Source organism: Thermobia domestica, chromosome 10, assembly GCF_964235325.1.
Source record: "Thermobia domestica chromosome 10, izTheDome1.hap1.1, whole genome shotgun sequence".
Classification (NCBI taxonomy): domain Eukaryota; kingdom Metazoa; phylum Arthropoda; class Insecta; order Zygentoma; family Lepismatidae; genus Thermobia; species Thermobia domestica.
The window spans coordinates 101,374,760-101,393,906 of NC_137463.1; the positions used below are offsets into that span (position 1 = coordinate 101,374,760).

General features: G+C 36.9%; 1 long non-coding RNA gene across 6 annotated transcripts in view; it reads right to left on the reverse strand.

The window, feature by feature from the left end:
* LOC145662039 (uncharacterized) overlaps positions 1-18,704 on the reverse strand; it is a 34,093-nt gene extending 15,389 nt beyond the window's left edge. For 2 of the 6 annotated variants that reach the window (XR_014126957.1, XR_014126958.1), the window contains exons 1-2: positions 18,064-18,704; positions 4,959-5,012 (exon numbers count right to left, since the gene is read on the reverse strand). This is a non-coding gene — a long non-coding RNA (uncharacterized LOC145662039). Of the gene's footprint in view, positions 1-4,958; positions 5,013-7,757; positions 8,494-18,020 lie in introns of those variants that run through there. The other 4 variants (XR_014126961.1, XR_014126959.1, XR_014126962.1 and 1 more) reach the window with 2 other exon arrangements.
* Between the last annotated feature and the right edge of the window lie 443 nt (positions 18,705-19,147).

A 19,147-nucleotide genomic window follows, 5' to 3' on the forward strand; every position in this document is an offset into this window, starting at 1 on the left:
GTACAGTTTGATGTATTCCTAAATACACTGCATTATACGAGGACATTGACAAAAGCTTCCGACCTGACACTGAAATATCGTGCCACTGGTAAATAAGCCGTTCATGACATATAGTGCCATTTACAATTGACATAATGCAACAGTTTCAACTGTTTAGCTACGTCAGTTCGTTGAAAGCGGTCGTTTGAATCGCCCATCGTGCGTTGAACTCGTTTCATGTATGCCAATGCTCCAGTCCACACACAGCCGTTGTTGTCAAGGTTGCAGTGAAAAACTGTGGCTTCGAGAGGAGATTCAACACTCGCCCTACAACTCATCATCACTGCAGCCTTGGCAGAAACAGAAAGAGTCAATTTTTTAAAAACAATACCAAATAAAAGCAGTAATTATCACATATATATGTTGATGGAGTTGAGTTGATTTTGCATTTAACACCCTGTCAACAGCGAGGCTATATGAAACGGGACCTACTGATTAACGTGGAATCCGAACCACATGATCTCCAGCCGGAAATCAAACCTGGGTCTCCCACGCCGCGTACGTTAACCGTTTAGCCACGAAGTACGTTGATGGAAATACTGTATAAATCGCGTCGAGTATTGGCTTGTGATATGACAATATTAACTGTAACTGAAGATGAAGACAGAATGGATTAGTCGTAGAGCGTTCATCTTCGGTGCAACAGGTTCTTGGTTCAATGTCGGGCCTGATGGTTGACAACATCGCATTCCATCAATTTGTTTCACAATCATTCAGTTTCATTAATCATTCATGTCCATTAGCCTACACGGCATAAGTGTGAGATGTAAAACAAAAATATTTCATTTTTATTTAAAAGTGAAGAAATACTGTAACTACGTTTTCTTACAACTTGCATATATTTAAAAGGATTTTCTGTGATACTCAATTAATATATTACTTTAATTTTTAAACTTCTTATTACCAAAATGTTTGTGAAGAGACAAATTGAATTAAACATCAACATAAATGGACCTCGAATAACGAAATTTTGCTAGTTAATACATATATTGGAGCTAATTAACCATGTTATGCAAGGTATTGGCGTACAGAAGATGTCGCACCATTTTATTTTTGTTATTCATCAAATGTATTGTTACCATGTTATTATTCTACATTTAATACTGGTCAAGTTTTCAGCCGAGATACAATTGTCTTAAATATTTACTTTCAGAAGAAAACCATGTTAAAAACTTTAATTTTCTTCTGGAGGTTTAATTTCGCCCGCTGATCACTTTAGCGTAATTTCTCTACTTCAGAAAAGATATAGGTTTGTATGAAATATAACGTCCTTCTCTTACTTTTTGAAGAGGTTTCAGGGCCCAGAAACCTTAACCTACTTAAATCTAACCCTTAATATATTTTAATACAGTAGTTGTGAACTCACTCAAGTGAACCCACATAGGATGCAGATATACAAACACTAGGTGTTTCACACTGTGCCATACTAATCTGGTACAATTAGGAATATATTTACGGAAAACGTCTCAAAAGATACATAGCAACACATTAAACATCTGTCATGGAGAATGTCTCAACATCCCTTTTTGTTGGAATTTCGTTTTTACATGATATTGTGTTCACTTCATTGAATCATTTATGAAGTTCATTTGCATACTTTAATTAATGTGTTTTTGGAAATTCAAGACATATTGGAGTGAAAATAAATAAGGATTTGTTTAGATATCAAATAGACTTCTATAATTTTGTGAGAAGATTGTGAACGTTATACCAGTAACGTGCATGCTATTCTTACATTTTGAGGTCATTTTTAAACTGAATGATAATGTCAATTGTTACAACCGTACCTGCAGGGCCAAGAAAAATCCCCAAATTGAGTAACAAAGCATTTAGTCTCCTTGGGTTATTAAGTTACCAAGTTGTGCGGTATGTGTGCCAAAGTACTTGTACGGAAACCATTCTTCCAACTCTACACAGCAACACTATTTCATAGCGAACATTTTAGGATATGATATTCTCTGGAAGGTGAATAGTTAACGAGAAAGTAACTAATACCCGCACAATACCAGGGACGGAATCTGTCCTGAATCTGCCAATGCAGTACTTATACAACAACGATGGTATAAAGGATAAAATCGAAGGCTGAATTGACATTAAAACCAGTACATCGGGGTTATATTCAAGATGTTGTCATTATTCAAAATGGTATAAACGTAAACCTAAGGATATTTACAAGAGTGGCATAAAACTTAATAACAAAGGCAAATTTACCCAGTAATATACGGTAATACTTGGATTCTGATATATAATAGGTTTATATCTTAGATGTTAGGTTACGACTGCGACAATAATTTCAAAAATTGTTATAACTTGACCAGCGAACGAGTGCGGGCGGCCGGTTTTGAAACTAAAATACAAACAACAGTGTTTCTAACCGGATTACTTGTAATTAATCTATCACAGTTACTTTTGCCCTGTTCGTAATAAACCACTTCACGCATATGTTCAAGTTCAAGACAAACACAGTTTCAAACACGGGAGTCTCTGGCGGGGTACGAGGTGGACGCGTTCCCCCCAATATTTTGAAGTACAAAATATTCTATATTTTATTCTAATTTAATTTATATATTAACGACAGAATAACATATAAATACTATTATATTTATTTGGAATATAATATTCAGGTTGTGAAACGATTATAATACAGTTCTTGATACTTCTAAGGGAGTCTGTAAAGATAAGCAGAAAGGTAAGAAATAGAATCGAATATTATACACAGGTTCGGCTAGGTAGTGCCATTTTAATCACTTTCGTTGAAAGCCCCCCCCCCCAAATTTTACATGGTAGAGACGCCAGTGGTTTCAAAAGTTATAGAAGTTATTTCCAGAACACTTTAAGGGAGTGCAAAAAAGTACATACACCCTCTATATTAATTTGGCAATAACTTGCGAATAAACCTCAGTGCTGTACAAAGAAACACTACGAACTTCGTAGCATTAGAGTGTAAGGAATTCTTACTTCTATTAACAAAACCTCGAAGTTCAACTATACGAATCTAAGTTATATTTTGAAACCTTTATTTAAAAGAAATATACCAGTGTTACATTGGAGGCGATAGGGGAGCGATTGAAGTTTAAAGTGGGATGCCTGACAATTGAAGGTTCCTTGTTCTTCCTAGAAACTGAACTCCAGTGAAATTCAGGAAAAAATGAATTATGTATTAAAAAATAAATACAAAATATATTTTCAGGGTAACTCTTACAGGCATTATGTTATTATAAAATTAATGCTACTTCTCAAACTGATTAGAGTGAGCAGATGAATATTTGAATAACAAAACCACTTGCATAAGTTTCTCAAAGTATCAAGTTTGAAAAATAAAGTTTGCCTTTCATTGTTATTTCATTGCTCAAAGATACCGGTGATGAAACAATTGCCAGAAAATCACGCGGCCACTTCTTTTATCAATTCATGAAAAAGATGAGTGCCAATATTAGGTACCTAAGTTCATTAAAAAAAAAAAAAAACTCTTGCAACCATACTTAGCACATTTTAATAAAAATACAGCTGTTTAAAGATGATCGTCTTTCTCTTTGAATTTCATATGTGGACAACAATACGGGGCTTTTCAGATAGAGGAGGAAGGGGGCAGGTTTTGTTAAACAAGACCGTACATCTAATATGTTTGAACTATATGCAACTTGTGCTTACGGGCTAAACTCAGTCCTCTGAAGTTAATCGACAAATGATTATGTATTGAAGGCACAAAGATAACACTAGGCTCCGAAGTTTTAAAATTATATTGTGTGTAAAAACAGACAGTAGAATTAATTCTTTGCCACCTGAGACCTAGAATCTGAAAGAAATTTAGAGTGAGTTCAAGGGGAATTTCTGTACTCATAAATAAAAATTGTGAGTTTATCATGTGTTGAAGCAACGATACGCTTATATTATCCATACGCTTATGTCTTATCAATACTTTTATTCCACATTTACCAAAAGGCTCGATTACGATAATAATTCTAAAAGAAAGATGAATTGTAATCAGATTTTACATGCCAATGCCGAAAGGCAAGTTATCCAATCCCATAACTCCTTAAAAAATGATGGAAAATTTCTTCTTCACCTCCTTTTTCTCCCAAAGGGTTCACATTTATCGAAAAAATGAAATGAAAATTATTATACTCTTTATGCTAAAAAAGACAGATGATTAATGAAAGTGAAAGATTGAAAAATTAATTTATGAGCTCACTCGGATTTCAACCTAGAACCACGTACAACAAAGGCACATGCGCTAGCCAATAGACCAACGGAGAGGACTTGCACGTTCTCGAGAGGAAAGGTATCGGAATTCTTCCTTGGCTAAAATTCAAGAAAATAATTTACCAACCGATAAACATACATTTAAAACAAATACAAGCATCGCGAGTTACAAGGTATTGCGTAAGTCTCTAAGCTATCAACTCTAATTAATCTTTTAGTCATTGGCATTGTTATTCCTGTGTTTTACAGGTTGCTCCTGTCATATAATGAAATCCAATAAAACACAATTTTTATACAATCTGCCTAGTACATGGTAGAAACTCAATTGCTTGCTATGTTGTTCTTAAATTGTTAATTTCCATGCATATGTCATTATCCACAATACATCTGCATTACTGCAGGAATAACCATTCCTGCATTCAATAACAACTACATAATTTATAGCGTTCTTATTAAGCGAAACAGATTAGGCTACTTATAACATGTAAACCGTAACTTTTAGAAATCGTTGGATACACTGCAGAGTGACGCTCTCCTCTCCCCTGTCCCACCGCGCTTACCTAGAAACTGATGTAAACACAACAGCAGCGACCTCCTCGAAAAACCGCACTAATATCCTGGTCAGGTTATATTCATTGAGATCTTAATATTATTCTTATTGATCTAGAACAAAGTAATTTGTTCGCGAACTGTGTGTAAGTTTATAACCAACTTACTTTGAATGCTGCGTCCCATTTCTTATGCTTCGATTTATTTCATTTGGAGGACACCTGTAAAAAAAATCTCTTTATAATATACAGAACTTCTAAATATGTTACAACTTTTGATTTTAATACAGCGAAATATTGAATTTTATAAATAATAATCTCAAATACATAAAGTAATAATACTAGGTCAAGCAAAGTAACTGGCGTACAGTCTTGTACAAAAAAGGAGAACATTGTTATCTTACCTATAATTAGTTGGAATATTGTATCAAACTTTTTTTTTTTTTTTTTTTTTTTTGTTAATTGAGATCTATTTAAAACCAAATATTAGGATTCCTTACATATGGCTACCAGAATATGAAACATACCCTACATATGAAACAAGATAGCTGGCCAAAATGTCTTCAACAAGACTGTATATACAATATACGTACGTAATATATTTAGTCCTATTTATTAACAATGTAAAATAAAAGGGTTACATAAAGATGTAAAAACAAAGAAGCGATTTTAAAATTGACGAAATCAGTAAACATATTAATAACGCTTGTGTAACAGTTTTGGGCAATGTAACATCGTCTGCATCAGACACGTTATGTAAGATAAATTCAAGTATGACAACTTAAATGTAAACAGGAAGTCACAAGAGGTCACGCCCCCTATATACAGAGCCAATCAAGTTTTCCTTCAGTTATTTAAGTTCTTATTCTTGGAGTTTATATTCCATAACGTATCTGTTGATGCTAGAAACCCTTCCACCCCCCACCTTCGTGTGAGAGTGGAAATAGACTTGACTTGAATTGAATTTGATGAAGGTAATGTTACAGTGCCGAAACTGATACACAAGTGTTGATTTGTTTAATTAATAGATGTCGAATATTTCCGAAGCTATATTGTATAATATACAAGGAGAAAACAGTTTAATGCCTTCAATGGAAGAATGCATATAAATAATATGCTGGATATTATGGAATAATAAATACCACTCATTACGTTTCAGGTCGGATAAAAATATAACAGTGCGGCAATTAGAAAATTAGACTGGGCCTGTGAAAAATAAATGAAAAAATGGAGGAATCAATTTACTTCAGTTTATTCAAAATAAGAATCTCCTTTGTCCACTCACAGCTTTGCACGATCGCATAAGTCATGGATTGACTTCTGGAAGTTCTAGAAGTAGCCCATTCAAGGCCCTCATCACTGCTTTTTGGGTGGTGGGAAGATCGTCAAAAGAGCAACTTTTTAGTAGTGTTTCTTATTTGGGGAAAAGAAAGTAACCACAGGAGACAAGTCTGGCGAATATGGGGATGAGGTAACATTTTATGGGTCGAATTTTGCTTCTTTGTTAAGAAATGGCGCACAAACCGTGCACACAGCTCCCGTTTATTTAAATCCTATGTTATTATTTGACGAACACTCTCCTCATTCCCTCCCATGAGATATGTTGTTATTCTCAGACTTGTATTACGGACATTCAAAATGAAATGCCGAACTTTGTTAATCATTTCGGTTGTTCTGACAGACCTGCTTTGCTTCGACCTGCTCAGCACTCATCATCTTCCACAGACTGCCTCCCAGTGCTGAGCCTCTTACGGCACTCAAAAACACAGCAACAAGAAAGGCAATTGTCCGCATATTAACTTTTCTCAGTAACTCATTTCTGTTGAAGTTTTCTCTAAGTGCGCACTGAACCTGATATTCACCCTTTGTTCCGTTGTTAAAAACCAGACAGCTCCGCTCGCCCCCATAGCTACAACTCTGGGTTATAATCCGAGTTAATCCGGGAAGAGATTAATTCATTAAGCTATATTCTTGGACTTAAATATTACATTATTAATATTAGTTTCGGTGCTAATAATATAATATTAGTTGCAAGAACATACTGTTTCTTTTAACATAAATGTAGCACTATTGGTTTCCTTTTACGTTCCTACATTTAACATTTTTCCGTCTTTTACATATTTTTAAAAAGAACTTCATTGTTCCCATATCCACATGAATCAAAATCTTTATTTCTACGTTTATGAAATTTTGATGTCCCGATTTTAGGCCACGTCAAATTGATCTTTAATGAATAAGTAGGAAGACATCACACATACAATAGGATCAATCGTAACCATGTAATCAAGCAACGCTTTCTATTTCTCGCTAGCGTCATACGTCGTGATGCGTCCTTGTCAATGTAATAGAAATACCTGGAATTGGAGACACGTCAAATGTCTGTGTTGGCAAGAAACACGCGGCGGGCTGCTGGTGCTAGTACATTAGGGCAAATTCCGTGCTACATGAGGAGTAGTTGAACGGGAGTGTGCAGTGAACTAAAGAGACAGTGATAGTGTAAAAATGGACATCTCTGATTTCCCAACAGAGGAAAAAATTGGCGTTCGGTTATGTACTCCTAGCATGAGGAAAGTGACAAGAGTTTTGAGTGTGTATATAAAACAAATATTATGTTATTGGTGAATATGGAAAAGGAGGGAGAAGTATATAATAGAACAAAACATATATTACGTTATTTAGCCAATATCACGTATTACCCAATTCAACATTTTTGTATGCAGAAGTCATGAAACATACACAGAATATGACGAAACAACATTTTCAAGCTCTTCCTCATTTCCTGAAATTTGCAATTCCCTTAGATTTATATAATTTTCCTTAAAATTCCTTTCAAAGTGTGTAAGCGTAATAATAATGTATTCTATAACCCCTTCTGACTTATTAATTGTAAACTGACACTGCCAGAATTATGTGAAATATGTAAGTTGTGATGCAATGCTCGAATAGTTTTTGAAAGCTTTGACGTACCTTCTGTTCATAGTAGTAGACCAACTGGTGGAACCACAATCAGCCAGAGAATTTCTGATTAAGCTCTAGATTATTGTCTTCTGATGAGTAAGGCAGATCCTGCGCACTATGTGCTCGAACTGCAGCTGTAACCCGTTCTTCCAATATTTGTTGTATTCATAATTTCCTACTGCATTTTAGTGCAAGACACCATCAGACAAGTCGAGAAGGACTCTCTCAGTGCTAAGACAGAGTATAATCTGCCGTTTTGATGTTGCTTTCTCCATTTTGAGAGACCTTTTTCTACATTCTTTTGAGCTTCTGACAACGTGGTTAGGAGAATGTTCCTTGCTGCACCCAACGTTGGTGAAAACACCGCTACTAAATATGAATTCTTGAATTGTTATTTTAGGAGTTTACTCATGTTCGTTGATACCTAGATCTTTTACAGTATCTTAGATTGAATTTTGAACCACAAGTACGTTTATCAAAAATGGAAGAAAGCAAGCAAGCAAGAAAGAAGTGTTCATTTCTTATCTTACAATACGCAACCTATATTTCATAGTCCTTTATAAAAAAGCATTTCTGTTGTATGATAGGTTATGTGTAGAACTCCTCTTCAACTAATACGAGGGCCATGTTTAAGTCAAAATATTGTATGGTATTAAACACTAACTTAAGTATTAATGTTACACAGGATTTGATATACTGTATGAATTTTTCAAGTAATAGGCCTATATTCTGTTTAACAATATTATTACGTAGCAACGCTGGGTTGCTTTTCCTTGGAAAATGATATATACCTGTAAATACTCATTGTTGATCTCTTATGCAGTAATACATTGTTGTTCCCTTATAGATTTCTTATAAGTATTGTACGCTAGCTTTCTTGAGATTCTCTATCCAACTCGTCCAACACGTGACGAGCGAACTACACTTGCGCGAGTAGATAGGCACCCTTCTTCCAGCAGTAGACTAGCTCAGGGCTTATAACACCACGTTCCTTCGGGGAGGAATGAAAATAGTACTGACAAAATATATATGTTAGTAAGAGTCGTTAAACACGGTCGGAGATATTCAGCGAAGGAAATTTCGTAGCTTCGTGAGAGATAGTAATCTCCTCGGACCTTATAATAATCACAATTTCAATCAACTCCGAAAATATAATGTAGAGAATCTAATATCACAATTGTACTTGAATCATTGCTCACTTGTTTCCAGAGATGTGTGTGTGTTACACTGGATTGAACCTGATATCACGTGTACTGGAACTATGTTCAGCATTCTGCTATATAAAGAGAGTTTAATTGTTTAAATAAAGCTGTAGCAGGTTTTAAATTGTGTTAACGAACAAATCTATTGCATATTTCAACATTGATTTTTTAAATATGTGTGTGCGTGCGTTTTTATGGTACACCCTTTTTTCAAATGCGCGTAATCATTGTTCATTTTTATTATCAATAGGTTCTTCTCGTTTTCATATAATACTGCGCTCAGTTGGTGCGGATATTTTACTCTTCAAAAAATGAAGTGTGTGATGCTTTCATTTTTATATGCAAAATTAGACATAAATGAACACACAAACGAACGTGACGTGAATAACATACCCAAGTCGCGATCACTAGTGTTTCCCACGAGACGAGAAAAAAATTGTCTCGTCTCGATTCTTGAAAAGCTTTTTTCGTCTCGCTATGGAAATTTGCTAGTCTCGTTTCGTAAATTTAGCTAGCAGTATTCTAGCTCTCTTTAAGCTAGCTCTAGGTAACAGTATTAAAACCCACCGCCCCCCAAAAGTCCGTTCTGCCCCTAGTTAAAACTAACCTTATTATTGTTATTGTCCTGTTTTAGAACTGAAGAAAGCCTGAACACCGATTAAAAAGTTTTTCCTGTTTAAAACAGGACAGCTTCAACGTCGTCAAAAGAATTATAAGGTAGGAAAAAAATAGTTTCAAAATTTAGAAAAAAAAAGTGCTGCTGTTCACTGGAAATTTAGACTCTTTCTGAAAGAATGTCCTGCATTCGATAATGTTTATTTGGTAATTCTAGGCTAACGGGAACTCATGCTTGCTGATTACTATTCAATATACACTTTGTAGTTATAAGCATTTCGTTTGGAATAATGTTCTGAAAGGGTACTTCCAATTGCAGGCCTTCGTGTGACCGTTGTTATTGGTAAGAAACAAATTGATTCTGTTAATTTTTCGTTAATTGTTCATCGAATGCTGAAACTGCGCTGGATCTGAAGCACAAAGAAAGGAGAAACAAACAGGGTCAGTGGAATTTACCTGAAAGTATTACTTCCTCCCTCACAGCTGAGAAGCATATGTGAGGTGTGGTGCCTCCTTCAGAAAAAGGCATCTGGGAACCAAAAAGCCTAGCCTTATACAAAGCACTTATTTTGTAATAGTAACACAAACAAAAAGGGGAACAATGCTGTATGATAGTAGTTGATGTAATCGTGGTACTAAATGTAGATGTTGGAATAGGCCTATCACGCAACCACAGTTGTAACTTTCTTAACCTATAAATTAACAACGTTACTAGCACTCGAGGAGGGAACGGAAGCTGTCTGCTGGGTCGGTTCTCAAGATTTTTTCTCCATGTCTCTGTTAGGTTTATGTGTGTCAACTAGAATTCAAACAACAGTACACACAATCTGCTACTTAACAGTGAATATTTTTATATACAGTACAGTGGCCCATGTAGCGTAGTCGCTAACGTTCTTGCTTTTGACACAAGCGGTCCCTGGTTGAATTCCCGGTGGGGACACTAGGCCGAAAAGGAGTAAGAGCTTCTCTTAGGCCAGTCAACATTAATGAGTCTTCTCTTAGGTTTTCCTGATTCACATCTGGCAAGGTATCAGATGTGGTACCTAACATACAGGTCCCAGGCTGCTTCTCCATTCCTTTGCAGGACAGTATGCTCGCCGAGGGACGCCGTCCCTTATACGTGACGGGCTTAAGGACATAGATGCTGCTAATGCCTAGAAATATGTAGAAACTTTGTGATTTGCTGCTGCGTATGACAAACGTAGTAGCGTTCCCTATTTTCTCATTTAGCCGTCTAATGAATTTCAACATAGTAGCTGATTGTTTAAGTTGGATTTTATAAATAAATCGTACAGTGCATCAATAGATGATCATGCCATTTGGCTCAGACCAATGTATGATCTAACGTCCGATATACTGTATATGTTATCTTTGGACAATATTGCAATATCCCCTCATATTTGTAAACAACATATGCTTCTCTACAAAGATCTTCAAGCAGCTGACAGAAGTCAACGAAGAAGTACGAAGAAGGACACGGAGAGCCACGAAGGACTACTACAGATGGTGATCAGTAAAATGGAAACACCTGTAGTTGGCAACACGTCAGATGTATGAGTTGGCAGTGGTGTTATGGCGCCAGCAGCGCCGAACCGCTGGTGGTGGTGTGTTAGGTCGGTCTCCATACTATGTCAGGCGCAGTGGAACAGCAGTGTCCAGTGGCTGCAGCAGACGGAGGTAGTGTAAAATGGGGGACCTCTCAGATTTTCAAAGAGGGCAAATTGTTGGTGCGCAGTTATGTGGAGTGAGTGTGACGGCAGTGGCTACTGTGTTAGATGTGTCGCGTGGGACAGTGTCGAAGGTGATGACGGCCTACACAACACACGGGAAAACCACATCGGGGAAGCGGAACAGTGGGCGGAAGAAAATCATGAGTGACAGGCCACGCCGGGTATTAAAGCGCATTGTCACGCAGAACCGTCGTGCCACTGCGGAGCAAGTGACGGAGGAACTCAATCAGCACCTCCCTCACCCTGTTTCGACAATCACAGTCCTCCGTGAATTACATGACATGAACTTACGGGGTCGTGTTGCACGAGCCAAAACGCTCATCAGGGACCATAACGCTTTCGCACGACGCAAATGGTGCCGCGACCATGCTACTTAGACCATTGAAGACTGGAAACGTGTGATATGGTCGGATGAGTCATCCTTCACCCTATTCCCAACCACGGGCCGTGTTTATGTGTGGAGAACGCCCAAAGAAGCTTATGATCTGCAGTGTCTCCGCCCAACTGTGAAACATGGCTGCGGCTCGGTGATGCTGTGGGCCGCCATATCATGGTTTTCATTGGGTCCTGTGGTCATACTTAGCGGACGAATCACTGCCAACGATTATGTCGCAATTTTAGGAGACCACTTGCATCCTATGTTCCGGATGTTGTTCCCGTACAATGACGCCATCTTCCAGGATGATAATGCACCCATTCACACAGCTGTTGTTGTTGCAGTGTGGTTTGAGGAACATCGGGATGAAGTTCAACACTTTCCCTGGCCCGCCCAATCCCCAGATCTCAACATAATTGAACATCTGTGGTCCGTCTTGGAAACACGACTCCGGTGACGATTTCCACCTCCATCCTCTCTCACAGAACTGGTCGATGTCCTGCACGAGGAATGGTGTAAAATTCCACTTGCTACCATTCACGACCTCTATGCCTCCATCCCACGTCACATCAAGGCTGTTCTGAAGGCGAAAAGTGGCCCGACACCATATTAATCTGGTAAGTTGCAATTTCGTTCAGGTGTTTCCATTTTTCTGATCACCATCTGTACAACCCCAGCTTACAGTCTCCGCTTCCAAAATCGGTTATAAAAGAGCACGTCGAGGGAGAGAACACATCAGTTCCAGTTGATTATTCCTACCTTTCTCCTGCTTTGGGCAGGAGAGATTGCTTAACCTTATCTCAGTGCTGCTCTGTACAAGAGGTTCCTATCCTATCTCCGCGCTGCTACGGGCAGGAAGTCAAACCTCATACAGAAAGAACTATTAGGCACTACTTAGAGGAAACTACTTATTTTTAGCATAGTGTACAAAGAATTTGTATAGAAGCTTTGAAATAAAAAGTGGGGGAAAAGAAATAACACGTACACCATTTCTACCATACATTACAATATTATATGTGAACGAAAATTAAAATTGAAGAGTTAATCATATTTTTGGGATATATCTTATTAAACATACTCTATGTTATGGTCTTCTCCTGTCATCATGAAAAGCTTCATGATGTTACATTTCATTACCAACTTCAAGCGGAGTAATTTTAGTACAGTGTGAGTGTACAGCATCAGTTTAATCAAAAACTGCTCATGAGGATTTTTACTCCTCATATCTTTGTGTTCAGCTTAATGAGATGTGTCCATTAGCATAGGTGTATAGTCTCATTTTGGGTATTTTTTTTCGCCAAACTCTAATAACGTTTGCAGAATACAGATCTTATACAGAATGACACACGAAGGGTTTACGCATCTGGAATTTAGATTTAAAATTTATTCTAAATATTATATATGCGCATTATAGCCTATAGAATAAATAGTGATCCATGGAAAGTTTTTTTTTATGTATCATGTTTCACTGTAGTCTTCTGTTTTGTCGAACAACTTCTTCAGAGCTGTTCGAAGCCCACAACTACAGTACTGCACGTATTCGTCACTATTCAGTTGAACTATTCCACCTCGCATTTCCATAAGGTGTTTTGGTTTTAACAGGATATACTTTTCCTTTAAGGTTAAAGGATATCAATATAGTTTTGTATTGTTTTGGGTTTATGATACTTTTCTCCTCCTCTAGATTAAATTTAGGCAATCAGTAAACACATATATCAAGATGTTTAACTTTTAGGTAGTTGATAAGACGGTTAGGCAACCAGAACAATACCTGGGATGTAAGGGTTGCATAACTTACACTGCTGGAAACAATTATAATACTAGTTGGATGTTATTGATATTGAAAACAGATTTTGTTAAATGAAGAATCCACTGCAAGGAAACAAAAGAAGTGCTTGAACAAGGAAGTCATAAAAAGTTTTTTTTTTTTAAAAAAAAGTGAACATCCAAATTCCTGAACAGTCTAAATATTCGGCTCCTCACGAAAGAACCATCCATCCTCAAAAGGTTGTTTTCAATCTCTAGTTTCTATCTAACGCATTGTTCACTTTCAAACTGGTGTGAATGTGAATCTAAAAACACACTCACAGAAAACAAACACCTAAATGGTGGGGTACAGAGGACCGAGCCTCAGATTAGTTGTTTCTATTAAACAGAAGTCTTAACTATCATATGTTATTATTAAATTATGTAGAAGAAATTGTGTATAAGTTTAAAACAAACTTGCAATGTGCCCGCATTAGGCCTGCCACTATCTGCTTCAATATATTTAGTTTTGGTAACACTTACACGAGAACGTTTTAAACTACACATTAATTATGCTTCAGTTAATAAGGATCTACTCAATTCTACAGAGTGGGCCAAAAGTCACGAAGGGATTATAAGCGTGAATAAATTTTTAATTCATCATTACTTTTCATTGATATTTCAGAGCCAAGGACGAGAGATTGTTTACACTTATGTGTGGAATATAATCTCAGGTAGGTGTCCGCCATTATGGGCATCACAGAAATGGACCCTGTGTAGCACATGAGTGCATCATGTGAAGTGCACTGTGTGGTGTAGCACGACGTTAGGAACGATCATTGGTTGTACTTCTTTGACGATGATGAAGCCAATACAGTAACGACAACTGGTGATCGATATTTAAACATGATTGAGACAACTGTACATCCTGCAATGGAGAACATGCCTGAGGTGTGGTTTCATCAAAATGGGGCCACAGCACACACGGCAAGGGCTCAATTGGGCTTCTAAGAACCATTTTCGGTTATCGCATTATCTCGAGAAACAGTGATAGAAACCGGTCCTTCCGTTCTCTTGACCTAACTCCGCTTGATTATCTCTCCGATCGAGTCTTTGGGGATTATCTGAAGGACAAAGTTATGTGAACAAACCACAAACAAGATATCAGCTCATGAATAATATTTGTGCAGAAATACGGACACTCGGACTAGAAGTGTTGACTCCTGTCATGAATCATGTGCTACACAGAGTTCGCATTGTGAAGCACATAATGGACACCTACCTGAGATTATATTCCACACAAAAATGTAAACAATTTCCCATTCTTGGTCTTTAAGTCTGTGAAATATCAATGGAAAGTAATAATAAATAAATAAAGAAAGAAAGAAAAGTTATTCACAGTTATAACTCGTTCATGACTTTTGGCCCGCCCTGTATAAATAACTGTCACAACTACATAAGCTAAGATTTATACATTATGCATTTTTTTATTAACTTTAACTTACTGAGGTTCATTAATAACAAATTTCACAAGACAATCTATGTTATGTATTATACTTAGTTGAGAAATAGCTGCCATTTCGTAAATTGTAATTATGGCATTATACGTTAGCAGCACTGCATGAAACATATGTTACATGCAAACCGAGTCTTTGGAGTTAGTTGGTCATGGAATGCTGGTCATTGCAGTACCATGTCCGTACATTGGAGGTCCTCTTGCGATAACCATTCAAAGAGGATATAAGCATCAACTTAACATGCACCATCATACAAAACGATTCCGAAGTGACTACCTAATTTTCGAGAAGACGGTCCACTATAGTGCTGTTTGCTGATGAGTTGATTGCAGTTGCCAACATTCCTCAATGTCAATTAGGAAACACGTTTGCAACTCTAAACATGTCAGCGGTTTCTCTCAAACGATTTAGTGTATCAAGGCAACGTCTCATGACTATCCCGAACACTCCACAAAATTAATGTTACTTCCGGTTTTATTACTGTTTTCTACAGATCAAAAGCAGTAGAGGATAACAAGATACGATTTTTGCAATTGATTCAGCGTTCCAGGACTAGTTATCATCTTCTGTATTAACTTTATATTAAAATCAGAAATGGTTCAAATTAGCCATTTCCGGTTTCAACGTTTGTCATCATGAAAATGGTAACAGATAGCTTGCTTTTGATAGGAGTGCTTTTTCTGCAAACTATTCAGCGTCTGAAAGCAACGTACAGTCACGAACATTAATAAATGGAGGTTGGAGCCATAAGAAATAATGGCTTGAGCCTCCATTTATTAATGCTCGTGAATGTACCACAATACGTTCTGTTTCAAAAAAAATATATACGTATTTCAAATACATATATTTTTTAAACTTTAAGCCACACGAATATGAAATTTTACAGACATATTTACGAACTTCTCAAGTTCACATTACTGATGTGCAAAATATCCTCCATCAGCGACACGAATATCACATCGATACTCAAGTTCCTCCTATACTCGGGCAAGCATGTCATGCGTCACTGATGTCATGGCAGTAGAGATCCGGTTCTTCAACTCTTCCAAATTTTGTGGGAGTAGTGGTACATAAACGTTCTCTTTAACGAAACTCCACAGGAAGAAGTCACAAGGTGTAAATCCAGTGACCCTGGAGGCCAGCTGAGACATGCTAAGTCGCCAGCTCCTTGACGACCAATTCAACGGTTCGGTAGAGTTTTATTCAGATATTCACGCATTTGGCGACTGCAGTGAGGGGGTGCCCCGCCTTGTTGAAAAATGAAGTTGTCTTCGTGCTGCCTCGGAAACAACCAGTTTTGTAACATAGCGAGATACTGCTCACTGTTAACCATGTTTCCATTAAAGAAGAATGGGCCGTAAACAGATGATTGGGATATCGCACAAACACATTGACTTTGGGCGAATCTCGTACATGTTCAATGACTGCATGTGGGTTCTGTAGGCCCCAAATTCGAACATTTTGTTTGTTTACCTGACCACTAACACGGAAAGTCGCTTCATCACTGAACATGATGCGTTGTGCAAAAGTGTTATCATTGTCAATAGCATCCAGAATCTCATTACAAAATGCCACACGTTTGCGTTTGTCATCAGGACGCAGAGCTTGTAACAGCTCTAACTTGTACTGCTTCATAACCAACCGACGTCTAAAAATACGCCAAATTGTTGTTGTGGGCACTTGTAACTCCTGACTGGCACGACGAGTGGATTTCGAAGGACTACGTTGAAAAGCAGTTTAAATTCGTGTAACATTTTCTTCAGGAACACGAGGGCGGTCAGGACTCCTTCCTTTACATACATATCCTGTATCTACAAGCTGTCGATACCATCTGCGAATGTTCAACCCATTCGGGGGATCAATTTGGTACCTCAACCTGAAACGTCTTTGCACTGTAATCACGGAATTGCACTTCACAAACTCGAGAACACAAAATAATTTCTGCTGCGGAGTAGCCATTTTAAACATATGACGGTTACCAAGCAAAGCAGAAGACAACTGACATCTATCGACTATTAATATAAACTAGACTATGTATTCGTTTCTCCAATACCCGAGCCGAGGCGCAGCGATCGACAGTTTGGACAAAATAATTCTTCGTAATACGTATATTCTTTTTGAAACAGGATGTAATTCCAAGCACTCTACCAAAACCAGAAGTTGTTGAAATTTATTACTACTTTTGGTTTCAATACTGATTTTCATTCAGTGAAAACAGTAACAGATATCGAGATTTGTATTTTGCAATTGATTCAGGTTCCCAAGAATAGGTTTCGCGTTCCGTATTAACTTTCTATTCAAATCAGAAATGGTTAAAATTAACCATTTCGGTTTTCAACATTTATTGCCGTAGGGCTAGAAGAAAAATTTTAATATTGGGACTGATTTCCGTCGAGCAAAACCCTAAGACATATCGAGATACAGTTTTTGGTAATTGATTCTGCTCCTAAAGAGTACGTCCTATCTCCTTCCTTAACAATTTATTCAAAGTGGAAGTGGTTCAAATTAACTATTTTCGGTTTCAACTCTTATTGACATAGAGCAAAAGCAGTAAGTCATAGGAAATAATGGCATTCTTATATGGATTAAGTGTCCGATCAACAGGTTCTATCTGTGATCTTATTAATCTATTGTAACCAGGAGTTATAGATGTACTAATTCGAGTATTTAATTCCTATAGTTTGGAAGTCTAACGTAGTTTCAGACTGTCAAACGAAACACACTTATTTAGAAAATGAAAATAAGAGAAAACGATTTCTGTTTTCACAAACAGCTATATGTAATTTTTAACAAGTCAGATTTTTCCTATATACGTTAGTTCTTCCTAATCCAAATTATCAGATTGATTCATTCAGCTATTTTGATGAAATTAAATATATTACATCTCTTTATTAAAACCATTTTTACGCAAAAAAATACGTATTATTTGCAACAACATGCTGCATCTTTTAAAAAATTATATAATCCTCTCTGACTTATTACTTACAAATTGATATTGCAAGAGTTACTTTTAAACACGACATTTTTCTAAAATAAAACGTAACTTGTGGCACAATACATGACTATCTTTTAAAGTTTCCACATACCTTATTGTTTTCAAGGTAGACCAATTGGAGGAACTACACTCACCCAGAGCTTGTATTTCTATCAACAAGTTTTATGCCATTATCTTCTAAGTGCAACGCAGATCCTAAGTAATGTCCACTCATGCTTCACTTGCAGTCCGTTCTTCCAACATACGTTATATCTACAGTTTTTTGTACCACTTTTCAGTGCAACATATGTCGAGCAGGAGTCCCTCAATGGTAAGAGAAGTACAACCTATCATTTTGATGTTTTTCCCGTTTGAGTGTAATTTCTCTGTATTAGTAAACTTCTGAGAACGCCGCAGTAAATAAACATGTCTTTACTGCATTCAAAATTGGTGACATACCTAAACTGGTTGTCAGTTCTTGATTTTTATTGTATGTCAGAACATAACGATTTCTAGTTCCTGGTCTTTTACTACCGATACCTTAAATTTAACCTTGGACGTATGAAAAATTGGCGTTTCTTTTATGTTTTAAAAATGTTGACTTCAACCACGAAGCAGCTTTACTAGAGCTTGCTTTGCATTGCTTCAACATGGTGTCGACTTTTGTCTTGACTGACACCATAAGTATTCCATAATCTTTTGTAGCTGATAGGCAGATGATGCTGAAATCAAACTATATTAGTATAATTCTAAGTTAACCTTTCATAACGGGTTTTCATGTGGTAGCTACAAATTGTTTAAGAACAATGTAACATAGCAACAAGTTGCGTTGATTCTTTTCACTAGGAAAATGATGTGACAAATATCATTGTTGATCTCTTACATTTTAGGTTGAAAATGTGTTAAAATAGTAAAAATTCACGGCTAACTCTCTTCCTATGCCCATTCTTTATAACTGGATCAAGAACAATAAAGAGAGGCAGAATGTACATTATTGCACTGAGAAGTTTCTATAAAGCCCTTGTTAAGAAGGTTGGTTTACTGAAAGTCCTTTCTACGTTATATTAATCTTTTTTGTCCCTGTGTACATCCGGAAGAGAAAAATGTTGACAACTCCTTCATGGATAACCACCAATTTTGACCAGAATGTAGCTAGGCAAAAGTTAGGAATCAAGTTAACTGATGGATTCAAACCGGAAATGGTAGAAATCAACCATTTCCGGTTTTAACGTTCATATA